Source organism: Ochotona curzoniae, unplaced genomic scaffold (genome assembly GCF_017591425.1).
Source record: "Ochotona curzoniae isolate NIBS_2020 unplaced genomic scaffold, NIBS_Ocur_1.0 contig_64, whole genome shotgun sequence".
Lineage (NCBI taxonomy): Eukaryota > Metazoa > Chordata > Mammalia > Lagomorpha > Ochotonidae > Ochotona > Ochotona curzoniae.
This window is the reverse complement of record NW_024466502.1, coordinates 4643957-4665994: the sequence shown is the minus strand read 5'-3', so window position 1 is coordinate 4665994 and position 22038 is coordinate 4643957.

Genomic DNA, 22038 nt, shown 5'->3' with positions numbered 1-22038 from the left:
GAATTAAAAGAATCTGGTATCATACTGTCGAGGTGTATTTAGCAGTTTCATTGGTAGTCCTGGTTTTATTCGGTAGCAGAGATGCATACTGCAACACGTCTTCACTCCCAGTGTGCTAGTCTCTATTATGCATTTCACCCATGCGTGTTGAAAATATACTCATTTACCTATAAATCGATGGTTTTGCAATTTGCATGAAAGTTTCCTTTCTCCCTCTCTTCCCTCTCTGCATTCCTGTTTCCCTCCCTCTGTGTTTCTCTGCATATTTCACTCCATCTCTCCACTTTTCTACTTTCCGTTAAGAGACACACAGCGACTGCTACGGCATTTGTTATCTCTACTGTAGCTCAGCCACCTGTTCTTACTTTCCTCACCTCTCATTCACACTGTGTGTGGTATTTCATCCCTTTGCCCAGAACGGTGATGTGTAGACTTCTGCATGTGAACTAGTATTCCTTTACAGCATGATTTTTTTTATCCATCTGTCCACAGACACCAGGATGTCATGTGTCTCACAAACCATTATTTCAAAGGTTTATTTTCTGTCTGTTTTTTTTAATGTTTCAAGATGTATATGTTTCCAGTTTGTTCGTTTCAAAAATGTTAATGCACATTGGCCTTTACATTTTTTTTTAATGTTGGTATTGTCATTTATTTCTTTTTGACCAAACATCTAGCTGGAACCTGCTATCCACTGGTAGCTTTGGTTATCATTTGTATTCAAATGATTTCCATACATATATCTTCACCTCTCATCTGTCATCTGAATTCTAAAAGCATTTTTCAATGCTCAAGTCTTCAGGTCTGCTTAAAACCTTCACTACCAGTCAAATCTGGCATGTGTAAAAATAAACCTATGCTCACCCCACCGCACTCTTGACCTACTGATCTTCTTGTCTCAGCAAATGGCATGAGCATCATCTATTACTCATGTCAGAAGCCTGCAACTCAACCGTGACTGCCCATCTCTCATCTCCTACTCAGTCACCAGGTCTGTTGAATCTACATCAGAAATATGCTTTAAAAATCTCATGATGCCTTGCAACTACCCATCATCTCATTTCTTTGCAATCACCCAACTCTAGGATTAAACTATTTTCCAAAAAAAGATATGCTGTAATCCTAACCCAACATACCAGGACTGTGAATATGACCTTATTTGGAGAGAGTATGCTGCAGATGTAATTGTGTTAATAAGAGATGCTTGGCATGGGCTCCATGCCAACATAGCTGGCATCCCTATGAGAAAAAGCAAAGAGGCACCAAGGCAGACATACAGAAAGAGTACTATGAGAACACACAGAAAGAACACCGTGGGACAACTGAACAACATATCTAACAAATCAAGGAATACCAAGGGTTGTTGGTAACTCCAGAGCAAAACACACTGACTGGATTCTCTCCTCTTGTCTTCAGGGAAAGCATGACCCTGTGACACCTTTCTTCCACACTGTAAGTGAATATGTTTGTTAATTTCAGGTGTTTAATATTACCTAAATGATCTCCGCAGTCGAATTCCCAATTTTACATCTAGCGTCTCTTCTTTTTCCTTGTTTGAGTTTGTTTTTTTGCACTTCCTGCTCTCTGTTGATTTTGGCTTTTTTAAAATCATATTCCTCCCTTCCAAATACTATTTTGCCATTGCCTAAGTGTTTGCTTGGTTGACATGCATTCATTCTTCAGCGACCCTGAGACACAATTTTTTTCTTTACACTGTAAATAGTAGCAACTTGATATTATCATGTACAATTTAATATCAAAATTATATAAATATTTATTTCTGACTATCTCCAATGAGTAACAGTCATACGTATGTATGATTCAGTGTGGTCTTTTGCTTAATTTGCACATTGAATCAGATTACACAAAGTATGCTTTCACTGTAGGATCTGTGTGGCTGTTTCCTCAACTTCCATCATCTACACCTGGACTGTTTCCACATACCAGCTACCTCTTTATTCTTGCCCTTCTCTAATGAATGTGTACTTTTTAAGTGCCACATAAGTGCCAAGTTCATTCATGTGTCTTATGTCAGAGTACTGGGTGAGAGTAATCTGGCAACTGGGATAAGAGAAAAAAGAACGTGAGGATAGAAAACTTGAAACACCAGTACAGCGTAGGGAATGGCACGCTCTTGCCAGCTGCTTTGGATGTGCCTGAGCCTCACATTTGCTGAGTTCATCATCAGTAACACCCACACAGCAGTCAGTGCCTGCACAGCCTTCCCCTCCATGATGGCTCTCCCTCCGCAAATCCGTGCCAGCTCCTGCTTTGGGGGTTTTTGTCTTTACTGACACCAGATTTTCTTTAACATGCTCTAATATCTATGATAATCTGGTGATGGAGTGTGTAGACAATAAGGTTACCATCTGTCTTTGCAATGAGAGCTCCTAAGTTTAGGGTCACAGAAAAATACTGAAGACAACCACTTTCACTACTCAGTGATTTCCAAATTCACATTTCATAAATCACTTATGTTTCTACGACTGCTCCCCATTGTTCAGGCAAAATGTGCCTACAGGAAAAATAAACAGGATCTCTGAAACTATAAGTGAAGGCAAAAAAAAAAGTGTTTAAGATAATAATCAGCCTAAGAGGACTCAAGTACATAACCATGGGCAAACTGGAAGGGAAAAGTACCAAATCATTAAAACAATTTGGAAAATATAACTATATAATCTTTAAAAAGTCTTACATATGGTTTAACGTAGTGTCCTAGCAATTAAAATCCTCATCTTGCACGCGCTGGGATCCCATTTGGATGCCACTTCTAATTCTGGTGGTCCCGCTTCCCATTCAGCTCCCTGTTTGTGACCTGGGAAAGCAATCGAGGATGGCCCAAAGCCTTGGGACCCTGCACCCACCTTGGGAGACCTGGAGAATGCTCCTGGCTCCTGGCTTGAGATTGGCACAGCACTGGCCATTGTGGCTGCTTGGGGAGTGAATTGGCAGATGGAAGATCTTTCTCTCAGTCTCCTCTCCTATCTGTATATCTGCCTTTCCAATAAAAAAAAAAAGTAAATCTTTTAAAAAAATAGGTCTTATGTAAAATTTCAAGTACTGAATTTCAAGTACTTTTGTTTGTTCTGAAAATGAAATACTTAGAAGAAATCGATCACCAGAGCCGTATTATACACATTTCCTATAATGTCCTGGTATCCATTTCAAGTTTTCCAATACAGTAAATGGAGTGACCAATATAAACCGGCAAGGTTTAAAAGGCCGTTTCCTGAAATTTAGAATACCTTTGCCAGCCCTGGGGACCTGCTTTGAATCCAGCAAGAACATCAGCTGATCATGTTCCTTCAGTCTGAAAGCTTTGGATTTTTAACAGGGCAAAAAATGCAAAATGAATGGAAGTGAATAAGCTTAGAAATAAGGGAACTTATCCATCATGACAAACAGCTGTGTTGGAAAAGGCCAACAAAGGTTCTGCTAAAACATGAAGAGTCAGTGGATTTCCCTGACAACTGCTAATTTAAATCTGGTCTTCTTCATTTTTCTCTTGCCAACACTCACACCTTATCCTCCTGCTCTCTCTTCCTTTATCCTCTCTCTCTTTCTTTCCTCACTCCCTTTCTTCCTTCCTACCCTATTTTGCTTCTTTTTGTTTTGTATTTAGTGCAATATTCTTGCTAGCATGAGTAAAATAAGAACATTATCCTTACATTCACCATTCTAAGAAAGGAATGACCAGTCTCCAATTTTATGAAAATGTAACTTAAACAATGAATGAATTCAAATCAAATTTTTAGCATGATTGTAATCCGTTCATCTCGTCCTGATTTGATAATAGGGAGCACACACACACTCAATGTTGTTTATAATTGGTACATTATTAAGTAATGAGTATACCTATTCATATTTTTTATTCAACCTCGGGTACATGCTACATGTATTTCCTACAGAGCTTGAAAACATGACTGTCTACTTTGCTTTACAATTATTTCAAAATATTCTACTGTTGTATTCCTCCACAGAGGTCTCTAATTCATTATTTTCTACAGGAAATTCTCTTTTGAAAAGATTACAGGTGTGACAACGATTCAAAAAAGCACAATAAAACCTTGTTTATCCCTCCAGAAAAGCAGAAAATACATTTAATTTTATTTTCTAGACTTGCAAGGGCGTAGGGTAGTACCAGGCCGAGTCATCACCTCAGAGGGCCATGACCAAGTCCCCTCACTATGGAGACCCCAAGGCTGCAAGGCTGTGTCAGATCCTGCGGTGGTAATTTCTCAAACTACGACAATGATCTTCCAGCAACATCTCTTGACAGTTCTGATGGAACTTGAGTTACCAGGATGAATCTCTTCCTATCCGTGAAGCACCAGATCGCTGATGGTTGTAATGGAACTGTTAAGACAGGGTCATGCTCCAGTGGACTAATGACTCACTGAGAGAGGCAGAATGAGCACATATTTTCATACATATGGGGACCGGGTGGGAAGTACCTTTATGACCCTGTGATGTAACATGATTGGCTCTGTACTGGAAGTTTCCAGTGGAAGAGAACAACAGGGCTGAAATTAAAAAGTGCATTTTCCGGATAGAGAGTATACTAACCTGTGAACAATTAATTTGGACTTCACAGCAGTTACTTCAGAGCAGTACCAGGCCAAGCAACACATTCCACATGAGCTGCTGAGCAATATGGCACAGGGAGATATTGATCCTACCTCCCCCAGTATTGGCTGTCCATGACAGACTTGCACATCACCGGGCTACCCCTCATTGTGAAGCTACATTCAAATACACACATACACCTGTCACATGCCTTTGTCTGGTCACTTTGTTCAGTGTGTGTGAGGCAGCCATCACCTGTTTCCTGTCAACACAATGTGGGAAAAGGAATGAGATGTTATTCTACCTATTAACATACATTGCATAGGACTGTGCAACTGAGCCAGACATGGGGGGTTGTAAACGAAGTACAGTCACACTGCCAAAGCCTTAGGGCCAGGAACTCTCAGGGGTCTCTAGAACCTGCGGGCCAGCCTCTGAAAGCAAGGGACCCTTGCATCCGCACCTGGCACACAGGCCGGTTGCACAGCCATGAGAATCTGTGTGCCAATAAAACCACAGCATTTCAGGAATGGGCTTCTTTGCAGCCATACTTCTAGATGACCATGACATCTGGCAAACACCATAACCAGATTTTAGAGATCCTTTGCCTAGCAAAGAGGATCCTCTGCTTGGCACAGCCAAAATGTGCCATGATGTCTGCATTCATGACTTTTTAGTGCCTTTTTGTTTGTTGTGTAAGACTTAGCTGTTTGTATTTGAAAGGCAGGTTCACAGAGAGATAAGGAGAAGCAGGAGAGAGATATCCTCTGACAGATCTGGATCAGGCTGAAGCCAGAAAACAAGAAACTTCTGGGTTTTCCATGTTGGTGAAGGTTGTAAGAGCTTGAGACATCCTCCACTGCTTTTCCAACCCTTTACAGGGAGCTGGATCAGAAGCACAACAGCCAAATTTGGAACCCAAGCCAATATGTGATGCCAGCATAACAGGTGGAGGCTTACTGTACCATGCCACAGTGCTCACCCCTATCGTCACCACATCTGAACACAACTGATCATACAGTGATGGAATCTAATAAGATAGGCCCGCTAAAAGCTTGATAACATTGCATCGCTAAGTTATAATTTGAGATTATACCTGCTGCTTTGCGACCAAAGGCTTGTGAAGTTATTTTGTTAGCTAATGAACTCAAGTGTAAATGAAACACTTAAGATATCAGTATCCCTAAAACAATCATGGATGTCTTCCTTCACCGTGATTATGGAATGACAATCTGGCCGATCGATCATTGCATTCTCAGTCAGACCGCGTAATTATTAATTCTTCTCTATTTTTATAATTTCTAGCTAATGTTTTATGCAGAATGTTAATGATTAAAATCATAATTACAATCCTTTATACATTTCTCTGAAATAAGTATTTTATATCCTTTCTAGGAGTATTAATAAGAAAAGAAAATGGCATTTGAATTATGGATGTTTTTCTGCAAATAAATAAGAATTCTTTAATAAAAATAATCTAAAAATAAAATAAATCGATGAGTTTCTTGTTAAATGCCCATACAATTGCAGCACTGACTTACAATTAACAATCCAAGCAGGGTTTCTTGGTTGTTTTTCTGCTTGTTGTCACTTGATAAAATAACAGTTGCAGCCATACGCTCAGCACGTGACAGCATGCCATTTCTACACATCTATTCGGTCTCTCTTACACCTGACGTTTGTCGGTGGTGTGATGAACCTGACTATAACTATCAAACAACGCAGGTGAATTCATAACTCATGGAAGCAACCCCAGCTTGTGATCATTTTGGCGAGTTCTTCTCACGAGAAAAAATATGAAGAAATGAATCATGACTCAACAGTTATGAAATATGCTCGGCCTCGACAGGAGAGGACTGCTATTGATAGTATACTTAATACTTAGGACAAAGGATTCCACATGAGACTATTGATTTTTACATGGCTGTAACTGGGATTGAAATTAGATAAATTACTTGAAATTCACTTAAGCTAATGGGAATAAAGTCACATGCTGATAACCTCAATAGCAGTGAGATAGAAGCCGTAGTTAAGTGAATCTTAGGGAATGATTTCCCGGGAACCAATTACAGTTCTATCACTTTCATATTTCATGGTCTTGGCCAAGTTCTATAATCATTTTAACCTTTGTAGAGACTAATGTGACGTTTAAGCGTAATGAAGCAGCCACGATACTTAACTTCAAGCCCATCACACATCCTAACTCAGCAATTATTTATTAAGATGATAAGAGGGTTGAGTTAGGACGCCCCCACTTTCAGACTAAAACACATTCACTACCCTGCCCTTCTTCCTCACATTTAGCACTCAAATAATTAAATATGAAAATACATTTTGCAGATTGAAATCATCATTGGTCTTGCTTTGCTTTTGAATATCATTTATTTAGATCTTTCTTTTTTCTTTCTAAGCAACTTAGCCAAAATAAATGTTCAACACAAAAAAACTGTTTGCCCCAAAATATTCTATAATTCCACTGGAAATCAGTCAGTGAAACCATCCCTAGTTTTACTTCTCTCCCATGAAAGCAAAATGTGAATATGGATTATAGAACTTTCAGACTTACTTCCCCAGGAGAATAAGGGCCACCTCACTAAACAGAATCCTCCCAGCTGCGCTTGAATCCAAGGGAGGCTGGTGAGCCTTAGCACACATGTTGGGTCTGATACACATTTATCTATGCATGTGGTTTTTGACTCAGAAGAATAAAACTCTAGTTATCTCCCTACAACTTTTTAAGATGATCTCTGTTCACGTTCTTGGGAGTTATTGTTTGAAGGGGAATATCCATAACCAACATTATGTTTCCAGATAAGCAGACACTTTAATGGAAAAAGAAAATACGAAGTGTGGCTTTCCAGCACAGTGGGCTGAGCCCTCACTGAGAATCCAACAGACCGCAGTGCAGGGCCAATGGGAGTTTCAGCTACTCTGGGCTTCCCCCTTAAACTCCCTACAGATTACAACAAATGATAAGGCAAGTGCACCGTCCCCTGCAGTCCACCTGGGAGACTCGGAGAACACTCTCCTGCTGGCTTCGCCTTAACCTTCTAAGCCACTGGGCTTGTGGCCACTGGGGCAGAGCATCAGATGGAAGGTTTCTCTTCCTCTTTCTCTCTGGGATTCTGCCTTTCATTAAATACATTTTTAAAAATTAGAAAATATAGGTCGGGCGTGGTGGCCTAGCACCTAGGGTCCCCACCTTGAATGTGCTAGGATTTCATATGGGTGCCGGTTCTAATCCCGGCAGCCCCATTTCCCATCCAGCTCCCTGCTTGTGGCCTGGGAAAGCAGTCAAGGATGGTCTAAAGGCTTGGGAACCTGCACCTGCGTGGGAGAACTAGAGGAAGTTCCTGGCTCCTGGCTTTGGATCGGCGCAGCACCGGCCATTGTGGTCACTTGGGTAGTGAGTCATTGGACGGAAGATCTTCCTCTTTGTCTTTCCCCTCTCTGTACATCTGACTTTCCAACAAAAATACATAAATTTTTTTAATTAACAAGTATAAAAAGTAATTTTGGAGATTTCTCTATGTAAATGGAAATGAATACATCAATACTTACAATTCATTCAATATTGCTTGACTTTGTTATCTGTTATTTTATCTATTTAGTTACATACAAATGTGGCTTTACCTACACTGTTATACAGTTTGGATCTGCATATGCATGGGTATTGTGTGTATAAATTCATGTAAAATTACATAATTCAAAGATAAAAGATATATATAGTCTCTTCCTCTGTATAAATAAATAGCTCTTTAAAATGATTTCATAGCAAGGATTTTGTATTTCAGCTGAGTATGCTTAAATAGGATGTGTAAGTCTGTTTACGCCTGCGTAACTAATCCAAGTGGACACCATAATCACAGTGATAATACACTCGGTGGAGCCATGTCTAAACCAAAGTGAGGAAAGGAAACTGAATTAAAACAAAGTCATTCCACAGTGGGAGTTTTGCCCAGGGATCACACTTCCAGGCAGTGATTTTCATTAGGAAATAAACGGTATATAACAGCATTTCCTGAAGTGCATGGATAGGAATTTTAGAAGTTGATACATTTCTCCCATGTTTCTCTCGTTCTTCCTTTAAAATTTCCTGATAAAATTACAGTTACAAAGACATACTACTTTACTTTTAGTAATTAATAAATGCTATGATAACAGCGTGCTATTTACTTTATCCACAATATCCATAAATATACTGTTATTTAAATAACAAGAGCATGCATAATTTGGAAATAAATAATTTGCTCAAAAAAAGCCCTAACAAACTTATTAGTTCACTCCAAGAATGCACATGCTTTATTTTCTGTATTTCTGTGTATGTAACAATTTGTACAAATTCATGTGAATGTAAATATATACACACTCAGAGACTTACATACACATATATATGTTTTACAAAAATGGTGCCCCATCTTGTTTTAAAAACATACGTTGTGTTAGTCACAGATGTAAACAGAGGATAAAAGACAAATATCAAAGTCATGTTATTATGAAATAAATTATATAGCCATTTTTTTTTTGGCTATTAGATTTTGGTTTAAATATGTAACTTTTGTAAGCCACAATTTACTTAGCTATCAAAAAGAGAGAACAAAAGTATGCATCAGATAACTCTATAAATCACTTAAAACCTGGAGACTCTTGCGACCCAGTCCAGTACGAGAAAAAAGTTCTGTAAGTGTTAGCGGCTGTGGAGGCTTTGCTGCATGCTCTGTATTAGGAGTTAAGAGGCACTGTGCTTAATAGATTGGCCATGCTACTCTGCATTGTGCTTAGAAGGTTGAATTGTCCTGTGCGCAGATCCCCCTAAATGTAAACCAGGTGTCTCACACTTATTCCGCCTGCAGGGCTGGGTCGTGCTTCCCTTTAATGCTAAGGAGCGAGAGCTTGCATCCCTTGATGTGTTACTGCAGAAAATCGAGTCTTTTATGGGGTTTCTCTCCCCCAGCATTTCTGAGAGTTCCTCCAGAAGGCTTACATATCCCACAACCTGGTGTGTCGTGCTTGTGTTTGCCCTGCCATGAGCCAGCTGCGTCCAGAAGTCTGTAGCTCTTTCCAGACCTGTCCTTGTTGTCTTTGTTCTTCCCTCTTGGTGCAGATTGTCCATGGGTGGGTGTCCCACCACACAGCTAAACCCAGGCCTCCACCAGGAACACAGCTGGAGCCAGGCTTCTAGTAGAGGGTGGCTGCACACTGAATAGAGGTCGGTGCCCAAAGCGCAGAGTCTGTGAGATTGTGCAACTTCAGACTGCTTTGTGAACAACCATGAAGCAGGAGGGCTTGACTAACAGTCACTGATGGGACTGACTGGTCACATGTGGTCCAGGCAGGGTTGCTGGGATTGCTTGGATGTGGCTCCACATTACGACTTGGGTTTAGGTCGGGTACATGCACCTTCCCATTCCGCGACTCTCGGTGACTGGCACTGATAGGCTTCAAATATTTCATGTCAAATGGAATCAAATGACAAGTTTGTTTCAGTCAAAATAATTTTGAGAAGCGTATTTGCACAGGATCTTCAAAAATGTAAATAAGAAATATGATGGTTTCATTTCAAAACTACTTGTGCTAAATGAAATTTATGTCTTGATTCTTTTTCCATGGATTTTTGAAGTAGCCTCACTGTCACAACATAAGAGGCCAATGTCACATAATATGAGAGCAGTCGCAGTGCCATGCAGTGGCTGGAGCAAGCCAATGATGGAGTTCACCCCCAAGGCCAAGGGACACACAGACATGAGCTCCAGAAGTCCCTGTGACTCGCTTGGCTGAGGAATAGCAGGGCTCCCCTGCACAGGAGGGAGTGCAGGGTTGAGAACACAAGCATCAGTGATGTTAGGTGACACTCACGATGTCATGGACCAAGTTCCCTCCCCGGTCAGCAGCGATAGCTCCCCCTTCATGCACCGTGTTTGTCGTGATGGTGTGATATGTGCTGCTGGCAGTGGTTTTTCATGCTGTAAGATCCTAATTCCCAGTGGAAGTTCCTTAAGTATATTTCCTACCAGATGGGTAATGAATTTCTGGAAGACACAGACTACCAAGATGACATTTCTCTAACAATTAAAAAAAAAGCTTAGTATTTAACAAATCCCAAAGTGGGTATTTTATTTCAGATTTTCTCAAAGTGTCATGTTTTTAAAATGTGGCTTGTTTGAGGTGCATAACCACAAAATAGTACATCTCTCCTCCCCTCTTCAAAGCAAAGGAAAGGTGAGGTCTTAAAGGTGAATTTTCTCAGCCTCGCTGAAATGGGACACCTTGTCAGCTTTCCGCAAGCAGCCTGTTTTTGTGCAGTGAGGAATGTCCAGGTCTCAGTCAGGATGTGCAAAATGTTTCAAGTAATCAAGCTGCAAAGGAGTTTGGCTAAGTGAAAACCCTCAGGTGGAAACAGACTGACTGGAGGAAGCAGAGGCAGGTAAGAGCTGAATGCCTTTTGGGTAGAAACCAGGAATGGTAGGTGCGAACTGAATACCTTGCAGGTAGAATCCGGCAGAGGCAGGTGGAAACTGAGTGGATTAGATTGTTGACTAGACAGGGTGGAGAGGGCGGATTTCTGCTTTTCTGGAAATTTCACAGAATGAATACATGATGAGTATACAGCTACCATTTTGGTAGGCTGCACAAGGACACAGGACAGACAGTCAATGCAGCAAAGACGCATGGCTTCCTAGTGATTACTCCTGCAAAGGTTGGAAGAGGCCGGTGAAAGGTAAGCTGCATGGGTGCACGCCGACAACAGAGAGCTGAGGGTGTGTTTGTCGCTGGAAACCACATGCAGCAGTACCAGCTGACGGTTGTAGCAGGCCACGGCTGCTCAGAGGAGTCAACACTTGTCCACTCGGCTTTTCCTTCCTTGGAGTCGACAGCTGGGACCATCCTGAAGGAGCAGCGTCTCCCTGAGGCTAAGTTGAGCTTTCTATGAAACCTGACGTAAGCTATAGTAAAGACAGTCACAGTCAACTGAAAAAATACCCACATCTATGGTTAAAAATAAGTGGATTTTTTTGTGCAGTCTGCTAAGTGTAAGGGATGAATGCCTATGTTTTGATGTGTATGCGAGCTGGGGACAACAACAGGAAAATGATAGCAGTAAGCAGAGATTTTCCAAAATGAATGGATGAGCAAAAATGTAATTGAAAAGTTGAATATTGCCTATTGATGAGATTATTTCTAGTCAAGAGTGATATAACATAGTTGGAGGAAAATAGCCTGCATTTCACAGGTAGCCAGATACTTTCTTCCCACTCACAACCAAATCACTTGATATCAAAAGACTCGGACAGATAAGCCTCCGGAAAAGTCAAAATCGACAGCTTTTGGCTCCAGAATGCAGAAGAGCGACAGTTAGGAGACACACTCTTCAACTTCAACGTGTGGTTTGGATCAGCAGAAACCACACTAGCAGCATCAGCCCGGGCAAGAGGCACATGGAGCCTCCCGGTTGGAACCACACGCGGTGTGGAGAACAGAACCGGAGACAAAGGGAAGACGCAGACAGCTCTGATCCAAGCTTGGAAAGGTACAGCTGAAGGAAAACGAAGCCTTCAAAGACACAGAGAGAGAGAAGACAGTAGGCGAGGACATAAGCAAGAATTATCAAGCAGAGAAACATTCATTTTGCTCTGTCCCCTTTATGACATATCTTCTCCAAAGCTGATACGCACTTAAATAATTGCCCAGCTGATCTCCTCTGCCTGCATCAGTAGAAGCCTGTGTGTCTCTAAGGGAGAAAGGCACCTGCCAGCTGAGTCCACATGATGGGAAGAGAGAAGAAAAAGTCCAGGGGGAACCTCGAGACTGCCTGTCTGGGAGATAGCTGGCTGATGATGTCAGTGGCTCAGGGAAACACTTTAAGTTGTGCATAATGACAAAGTAAAACTGCGTGGAACAATAAATAACCATAAATTATGTAAAACAGAAGCAAAGAGGCTGTCTGTCTTCCTGTTAAAAATCTTCCCAAGGGATGTACAAAGTGTGTTTCTCTGTTACAGAGCCCTCACATAACCAGTGGTTTGGGGACTTGGTGAGAATTTTGCACTTACCCTCAGAGAACGTGCGACATTCTTCTCCCCTTGGAGGCAGTTCCAGCTGCAGGTGCGCTGACGACCCACACGGATGCACAGCCGACTGTAGTCCTTAGGTCTGGAGTTCTCATTCTGCAAGAACAGAGTTGCTGTTACACGTGTTTCAGCATTCTCCTTTATTTGCCAGCAGGCCATGTTCCATAAGGGAGCTCTCTTAACCTTATTATTTCCTGCCTCACACTCATTCTTTGGATGGCTCCTGTCTCTTTTAGTGGAACTTGCATTGTCATCTGTCAGGATGCTTCCCGTGTCAGTTCTTCCCCACTCCAGCAACCTAATATGAAGCTGCTCAGCAGGTGCTCTTGCTTTTTGTGAATATGTTTCTTGACTTTTCTAAGACAGCCAACCTTCTCTAGGGAAAATGCCAGCTTCCAAACAGATCACCGTTGACTGGGAGCACCCAGGTCCTTGCACTGCCCATGGTGTTCTTGCATGGCACATTCAGAATTGGCAGTTTTATGAAGAGCCACAAAAATAGTCTTTTCTTATTTTACTTTAAATATCAGGAACATCAGTGAAGATGTACTTCAGATGTCTTTCCCCTGTTCTTTTTTCTGTTTATTCATAGGTGAGCTACGACAACTTGTCTCTCTGTCTAGTAATTTATTCTGTATATTGAAATTCCAGATGGCAGAGCATACTCTCAATGGAGATCAGTCAGGGCCAAGGACGTCCTCAAGTACAACATCTACCACTCACGTGGCAAAGATATAATGCACATTCTTTGCCAAAATCATATTTCCTCATTTTCAAAATGCTTTCTCATATAAAGGCCTAAATTAAAACGTATGTACAATCAAACTCAGTTGTGAAGGAGAGAATCAACATATCAGTAGCTTGCATTAGTGTTTGAAATTGGAATTTGCGGTGGTGACTGTGTGTATGTGTGTGTGTAGGAAAAAAAGAATGAATCTTAACCATACATCCTAAAAGACTTCTCTGATCACCGAATCACACTTTTATTCTTTTTTTTTTAAGATTTTTTTTTTTTAATTGGAAAGGCAGATATACAGAGAGGAGAGGCGGAAGATCATCCGTCCGATGATTCACTCCCCAAGTGAGTGCAATGGCTGGTGCTATGCCGATCCAAAGCCAGGAGACTCTTCCGGGTCTCCCATGCGGGTGCAGGGTCCCAAAGCTTTGGGCCATCCTCGACTGCTTTCCCAGGCCACAGGCAGGGAGCTGGAAGGGAAGCTGGGCTGCCGGATAGAACCGGTGCCCATATGGGATCCTGGGCGTGCAAGGCGAGGACCTTAACCACTGCGCCACTTGCACCGAGCCCCACACTTTTATTCTTGAGACAAAATACATTTAAGTAAATATATAGGTGATACTGTTGGTTTTGTAATATACATACATGTTTATCTATATGTGGTATACATTCTAGGATATAGCATTTAAACATCATTCTAGTCACTTAACCTAAGAACATATTAGTATTAAAGAATACCGAAGAGGAAGATACAGAAAATTTTCTCCAACTTTGAAAAGTGGTTACATATAATTAAATGTCCTGAATATTTTGAGATGAAAATTGTCATCTAAATTGTGCTCTAAAACTGCTTATAATAGAGTTGCATACTTCTGGTGTGATATTGTATGCATCGCATTTTGTTACACTTATTATACAAATTGAAATGAATAATAATTTGCAGTTTTACATCCCATGAATATTTTCAGTATTCTCAACCAGCAGTTAATATGCTAACCAACTTTACTGAAAGGCATGCAGATGTGGAAGAAATCTATCTGGGGACTTTAATTATCACCTTGTCAAATTCAAATTATTATCTTGTGAGTTCATTTCCATAAAGTATCCCTTTCGCTGTTGCATGATTTAACATGTGTCTATTTTTTCTCATCTTCTTTGTATCTATATGGAAACTCTAATCTTTTCGAAGGAGATAGTTCAACGTCAGGTCTGATGTTTACCATAGAGGATTTGGTCCAATACATGTTTACAACCACTGTAATTGTCAGAAGCCAGTTCTATGCGATGTATAAAATAATATTACTATCAATAATGTCACAGAAATCAGACAGAAACAGTTTTTTAAATAAACAATTATCAACTTAAAAGAGATTTAAAAGGAAGCGACTGGTGTGCCAGCCTTGTTTTGGAAAGTTGACCAAGGCTCGACTTAGGTGCGGTCGTTTCCCAGGGTGCCCACTCTTCAGGGGTCAGTGAGGGGCTGCTTTCTAAAGGAATTAACACTAGCTTCCTGAAGAGAGTGGTTTTAAAAGAACAGGACTGGGTGTCCCCCATGCTCTTGCTTCCCATCTTGCCTTGGATACTCTTTAATACCCACTCCCACTGTGTATTACTCCCGCAGTCATGTCATTCCCATGATGTCCTCGATAGAGACAGAGCCACGGTCAGCATCATGCCCTTGCATGTCCAGAACTCTGAGTTAGATAAACCTTTTTCTCCATGGAATTTCCAGCCTCGGGTGACTTGTTATAGTAACAAAAACAAAAAAAGACTAACACACAGGTCATGACTTCAGATATTAGAAAGTTGGAGTGCCTTCAGAAGTGATGTGTGTGGAGACCTATTCTTGATGAAAAGCATACTTAGAAACTATTGATCTTATTTTCTCAATTCAAAGTCAGTATTTTTTTTTTTTTGCAGGAGCTGTGAGAGGTAGAAAAAGAAATATAAAGGCTGATAGCATGTAAGAAATACTTTCTGACTACACATATCCAATGGTATCATTTGGAGTCCATTTTTTGTTTGGAAGCAGGTTTGACATTGTCTGTACCAACAATGTCAGGTCACACCTAAATAAGAGACTGATGGAATTACGACTCATTATGAAGGAATATATTATTGCAGCAACATGGGGGTGGGAGTTTGGGAGGAATCCCAGTCTATACGAAATTGTACCACAATAATTCAAAAAATCAAAATAAAAATATAACTAAAAAAGAAATACTTTTTGATTTCCGTAATCATACATACATGAATATAGTTCTGTATGCAGGTTTATTTGGTCCTTAAATAAGAGTGCTTATAAATCACTGGATCATTTTTATGAAAAGTTGGATGAGAAACTGCTATGTAGTTTTGACTTTCGCGTACTTTTGAAACTTTCATCTAAAAGGCTTAATGTTGATGAGGAGTCCCTCAATAATTTTTAAATGTGTTAAAGTGCATCTTCAAATATTTTAACGAGCACTTCAGCTAACATCTTTTATTATCACCTGTCATATACTCCAACTCAAAAACATACAAATGAAAGAATCAAAACATTGTATATTTCAGCTAATGAAATTGTGACAGTGACCTAGACTGTGAGTTTCTTATTTGACTTTCAACAGACACTCATTCAAAAACAGGCCACCATAAACAGTTCACCACATACCCTGATTTCATTAGTTAAATAAATACATCAGGAATACGGTTTATCATTATTTATGAGGAAAGCGTGAAATCTAGAGAAAAAGCAGTTGGATTGAGGAAAATGAAATGTCACTTTGAAGAAAACCATTACAGCTATGGTCAAAGATAATGGGATTAGGAAAAACAGTATCCAGAGACTTGATCTGGAAACATCAGTGTAGTGTCCAGGACTCCAGTGCTGGAGCCAGTGCGCATCAGCAGGTGGCTGGAGCGAGGAGCAGAGCGAGCCGCAGCCAGGCACTCCCGGATGCCAGGGAGGCGTTCCAAGTGGCGCCTTCACCATCACAAACATTCACACCCAAGAAAGATTTTCAAATAATCAGGATAATCAAAGCAAAAGAGACTAAGAAACCTAGTGTCATCGAGGTCTCCTTAAAAAATGTATTTTCACCAAGCAGAAAAAAAAATGTCATTTATTACATCTGTGAAGACTGGTATAAACCTGCTGACTCACCTTCCCTAATGCCTTTACGTACACCTGCTCACAGCAACAAGCGTGCCGCCGTGGCTGCGGACCACTATCCCCGCTAAGGCAGCAGCGAGGATCTGCTAGTGCAAGCAGGTCTCATTTCACACGGAAGGAAATCTTCCCTGCTGGAAGAATCCAGTGCAGAGCCACTTCAGCAATAGCATTTGTTCATTTTCTGAAAAAAAAAAAATATATATATATATATAACACACATTTTACGTATGTGTGTAAACTTGTAAGAAGTGTTAGGACTTTCAGGTACAACCTTCTGTGTACATTGTAGTGCAAGCTGTTTTTATAAATCCTGCTATTCCATATTCCTTTGACTGCATCTTCCTTTCTTCTGCATTTCCTGCGTGCTTCCTCCTTCGCGGTCAGTGCGGAAGTCACGGCTCCACTGTTTTGCACCACATGGAGTACAATGAACAAACCACAAGAGGAAGGACAACCAAGACGAAGCGCTGCAGTCCCGAGCTGGCTCAAGGAAAGAACAGGAGCTCAGAGAGTTGCAATGGCGATCATGCTGCACATTAGTGCTTTTCATCCGCCTTGAAAACAAAGACCATTCAAAAGCAGTGTATGTGTGCGAAAGGAGTTATGGAGAAACGCTTCTTGGCTTTCTGGACATCATTAGGGGAGCAGCCGGAGCAGCACACTGTGCTGGGCTGTATCCCGACCTGCAGGCGCTGGGGGAAGCAGGATTGCTCAAATGAAATGAAGCTCTCACTTCTAAGCTGCGGCAATTTCCTGCAGCAAGTCAGGGCCAAATGGGGTGAGGGTGAAAAGTGTGATTTCCTTAATTTAATTTAGCCTTGATAGACATTTGAGATATTTATCTCTAACTGCATCAGAAACTAATAATTACAACAAATGCGTGCAAGTACAGCTGAGATAAATAAAAACAGCTGTGGAAGCATCTGAACGTGCAAAAATAATAGAGCTGTCACCTGGGTCTACTTTAAATTAAAGCTCTGCTAAACGCAGCTCCTGGTGACTGAGCCAAGTGGTACTTGCAGGGCACATGTGGGAGCGACAACAGCAAAGTGTTTAATCCACATTCCGAGGAGCGATAGCTTGGTCTGCTCCCTCTCCTCCTGTTCCATGGTGTAAAGAGAAGCATTGATTTCTGCCAAATGACAAGCAACTAAGCATAAAAAACCAGGAGCAGCCGGACCCCGGAGTGATTCCTGTTAATTCTCTCCCCAGGCTTTCTCTGCAAGGAAGCCATTGATTTGGACTTGTTGAGGTGGATTTGACAAAGTGATCGCTTTGAAAGAAACTTTGTCTTCTAAGCTATCTAGGAAAAGAAACCCAAATTAGATTGCATGAAAGTAGGTGGAACGAATCATAGTTCTCAAGTTTTCCAGGCCAAAAAACAAAAAAGGCTCCTTCGTGCTTTGCTTTGTTTGAGGAAGTTTAGGGCAAATGGAGGACAGGAAAAATCCAAAAAGAATTTTCTTACATCAAATTTGAAAACTAAAAACCATTCTCAAATTAAGTGAATGATAAAAATACACTTACAGAGCAAACATAGCTATTCTTTCGTGACAGCTTAAGTATGTGACCACAAGAATAGGTATAAATAAAGCTAGCTACATTTTTATATTTGCCTATAGAAAGAAATCGATTTTAAAGTAAATATGTATGAATACTTCAGTTTTGCACAATTCTAGAGAAGTAGATAGGGGATGCTTTGGAAACAGCACTGTTCTTGAATGAAAAATCGACAACTTCCAGGACAAAAGACACTATACTTGCCCACGTGTGTCTCTGCAATGGAAATAAATGCTCCAATTAAAAAAACTTAAGGAGACTCAGTTTTGTGCTTTGTCATAAATGCTTGCTTTTCATCCTTCACACATACTTGAAAAGTGCCAAAAAAGTGCTTAAGGCAAAAAAGGTGGCAGGTACAGCTCAGCCAAAGGGTGTCAGCTGCAAACTGGCTGAGTCTAGGAGCCAGGGAAATGCTGCAGGACCAACACAGCTTCTCCCTCAGTTGTAAAATACCATAGGCGGCACTTTACTAATTGGTGTAGACATTTATAACTAAAATAACAAGACGTTTACTTCACCATCTAATGTAGGAATTACTGAGTGGCTTCTATGCACCAGGCATTCAGAAGGGCCATTGCTTTGTTTCAGTTCTGTAAAGAGCTTCAAGTCTTTTTCCCCGTTGGACAGGCCAAAAAGCTGCACTGCAGAGCAGTCACCTGTGGTCTTAAAGTTCTAGCAGCACTCACATTGAAAACCCCAGATAAACTGGCTCCTGCAAGGACCCTGAATCACATGCACAGTGAATACCCAAGTGCAGACACAGCAGCAGCACGGCCATGGAACTTACTAGAAACATGTGGAACATTTTCCCAAGTCCACCGGTTCTCAGCACCACGCCTTGCCGTGACATGTAACATTAAACATGCTGTGGAGCATCTGCCAAGCTCTTCCTGCTAGCCATGTAACTCAACTCTCATTATTTCCTGCAATTATTAAAGGGAAAAATAATCAAAACATTAGGGAATATGACCAAGTTTTTCCAGTTATACACTGACATGAAATTTACATCTGTGTCTTTTTAATTCCAAATCGTCTGCTCCTTTATCTGAAAGAAATCAGGCCATTTTTTGCGTTGGACATATTAGTTAAGAAGCTAGTCATCGATAGAAAGTAGGCTTATTTTGGGTTGAGACATTGTTTTGTGGCTGATGAGATGAAAAGGAATATGTTTAAAATAATACCCAAGTCCCAATGATGAGCAAAGCTCAGAGTTCTTCTCTTAATTAATCTTATTAATTTAGTTCACATGTGAAACTAGGATTCTAGAAAATAGTTTCTAAAAATATGTTTAAAAAATACATGCATGGAACTGATGAGATAACTACTGGCTAATCCTTTGCTTGCAAGCACCAGGATCCTACACGGGCACTGGTTTGTGCACAAGATGCATGTAGGCAGTAAGATTGTTGGGAAGCCAAGACTTGACTCCATCTCTGGCACTCCAGCGTGGAGCGAGGCTGTCCTAACATTTGGCTTAACCCGCTGCAAGGATAGCCCCACACAGGTTTTGCAATTTTTGTAGATTTTATTTTGTTTTGTTTTTGTTGGTGAGTGAAAGTGGCTATTATAATACTAGCTGATACTATGAATGCTCTCGTTTCCAATTAGAACATCTTTGGGGAAAAAATAGCCATACTAAGTCTGAAAATTAGAGAGGCCTATATAGTAACATTATGATTGTTACTGCTTATATTATTGATACTCAAACAATGCAATCAGCTTACCATTTAAATGAATTTCTTCTCTTTTTAAAGGCTTGCTCATTGTTTTAGAAAGGCAGATTTACAGATAGAAGGAGAGACAGAACCGTCTTCAATTGGCTGGTTCACTCTCCCAGTGGCTACAACAGCCAGAGCTGAGCCAAAAGCAGGAGCCAGGAGCTTCTTCTAGGCCTCGCATGCTGGTGCAGGGTCCCAAGGCTTTGGGCCGTCCTCAACTGCTTTCCCAGGCCACAAGCAGGGAGCTGGATGGGAAGTAGAGCAGTGGGGACAATAATTGATGCCCATATGGGATCCCGGGCAGATGCAAGGTGAGGATTTAGCTACTAGGCTACTGCACTGTGCCCTTAAATTAATTTCTTATTATTACTAAATATACTCTCAGAAGCGTGACATTGTTTCAGAAAGAAGGCTGCACTTTATGTTGCATTTCTCTCACAATGGTGAAGCAGTATCTTTAAGTCTAAACTTTGTGATTAACTTTTATTTATCATAAATAATAACAATTGCTGAGAGATTAAGTGAAATGTTAGCTTCTTGACATAAAATTTCCTTGTTAGCTCCGAAGGACAGCAACGCTTCATAATAACAGCACAAGGTATAAGTGTTCCCTGTGTTTTAAAACAGAGGCAGACTGACCGTAAGCACTTCATTGAAAGGGTGCTATTGTTATACAATACCAAAGCCTTGCTAAATTAATGTTATTATAAATGCTACAATTCATTTTGTAATAGCTAACTAAACCTACCCAATTCTCAAGCTATTGGAGAGTGTCACGCATGTGTTTTACCTTCTAGGTTGCTGCGCCCTGGCCAGGAGTCTCTCTCAGAGGAGGCTGCAGTGAGCATGAAGCCACACCTGTTTTTCACAAGCTGATAGGCCAGATCCAAGGCAGTGGGGTGGTGTCATGGAGGGCTTCTAACGGTTTCTCATTTTCATCAGCTGAAGGTGACTTCCTTCTAGTCATTTTAAGAGGATGAAGATTTACACATGGAAACCTCACCATCTATTTGTATCAGCTTGACAATTTATGGAAGTGGAATCACCGGGCACAGTGCCTCCAGGTTCACCCAGACTGTCTCAAGGCTCGGAGCAGGGATGAGGAGTTGCTGCTAGCCTGGTATGGAGTTCGTTCCATGCATGAAGACACGTGCTAGAGCTCAGCCTCATGGCAATACACCTTTAGTGAACACTGCTAGATGTGCCAGTAGATTCTGTTTCACGTTAGGTGTCCTTACCATGGCACCAGCAACAGCGACAAAGACATGCCTCTCTTTGGATCTTTGAGAATGAACTCAAGTGAAAAAGAACTCAGCTGACAACACTCAGGCCTGCCCCTGGAGACTGGATGAACACTGCAGAAGGGCGTTTCAATGATGTCTGATCTGAACACCGTATCTCAAGGGTGAGAAAAATGCTCCCTGAAATAAGACATATTATAACCAGGCACTTGACGAAATCCCCAGGACTGAGAAAAGGCAAGAGAACAGTCTGACTCTGCTCTGCAGGAATCATCTCCTCTGGCATGGAGATTGGAGGGCTCTTGGGTTCCCATGCTTTGCTTTCAGCTCAGTTTTTTCCTGTACCAGGTATGCAGATCAAGACAGGCCAGGACACTCCCCTCACCCCCTCAATGACAGGCAGAACTCTGCATCAGGGGCCACCTGCCGGGGATACTGCCAGGACCCAGAAGGCACTGAGGCTCAGTCCTCTGTGTAGGCCTGGCCCCTCACTCTGCAAGGGATCCTTAGCTTTCCATGCCTACGAGATGCATGTTCATAATTAAATAGAGGAGGAAGGTTGCTCATGGCCTTACATCATAGCTAACACTATAGAACACTCACCTTGGTATCTTTCAGGTACCACAGAGATGGACAAAGTTAGGATGCTTTTCTAAAGAATTTTGTGGATGCCAAGGGGAAGGCAATTTTGGAAGGAAACAATCACTTCACTTACATTGGTTGTATTTCAGGGAAGAGCACGTTGTTTCTGTTTCAATAATTTCACACGTTTCTAATTCACAAGAGGTTAATCCCTAATGTCATGATACCATTTCCCCGGAAGCTCCCAAATTCCATCTCCTGTGGTTGTACTTCAATGGGCGAACTTCCTTTTACTTTCAGGTTCCTAACACCTTGGACTTCCCTTAAAAGCTAACCTGGAAGGTGGCCGCTTTCAAAGGATTCGCACAGAGAGGCCCCGATGCCTTTCAAATGCTTCCCTTTCAAAGTTGCT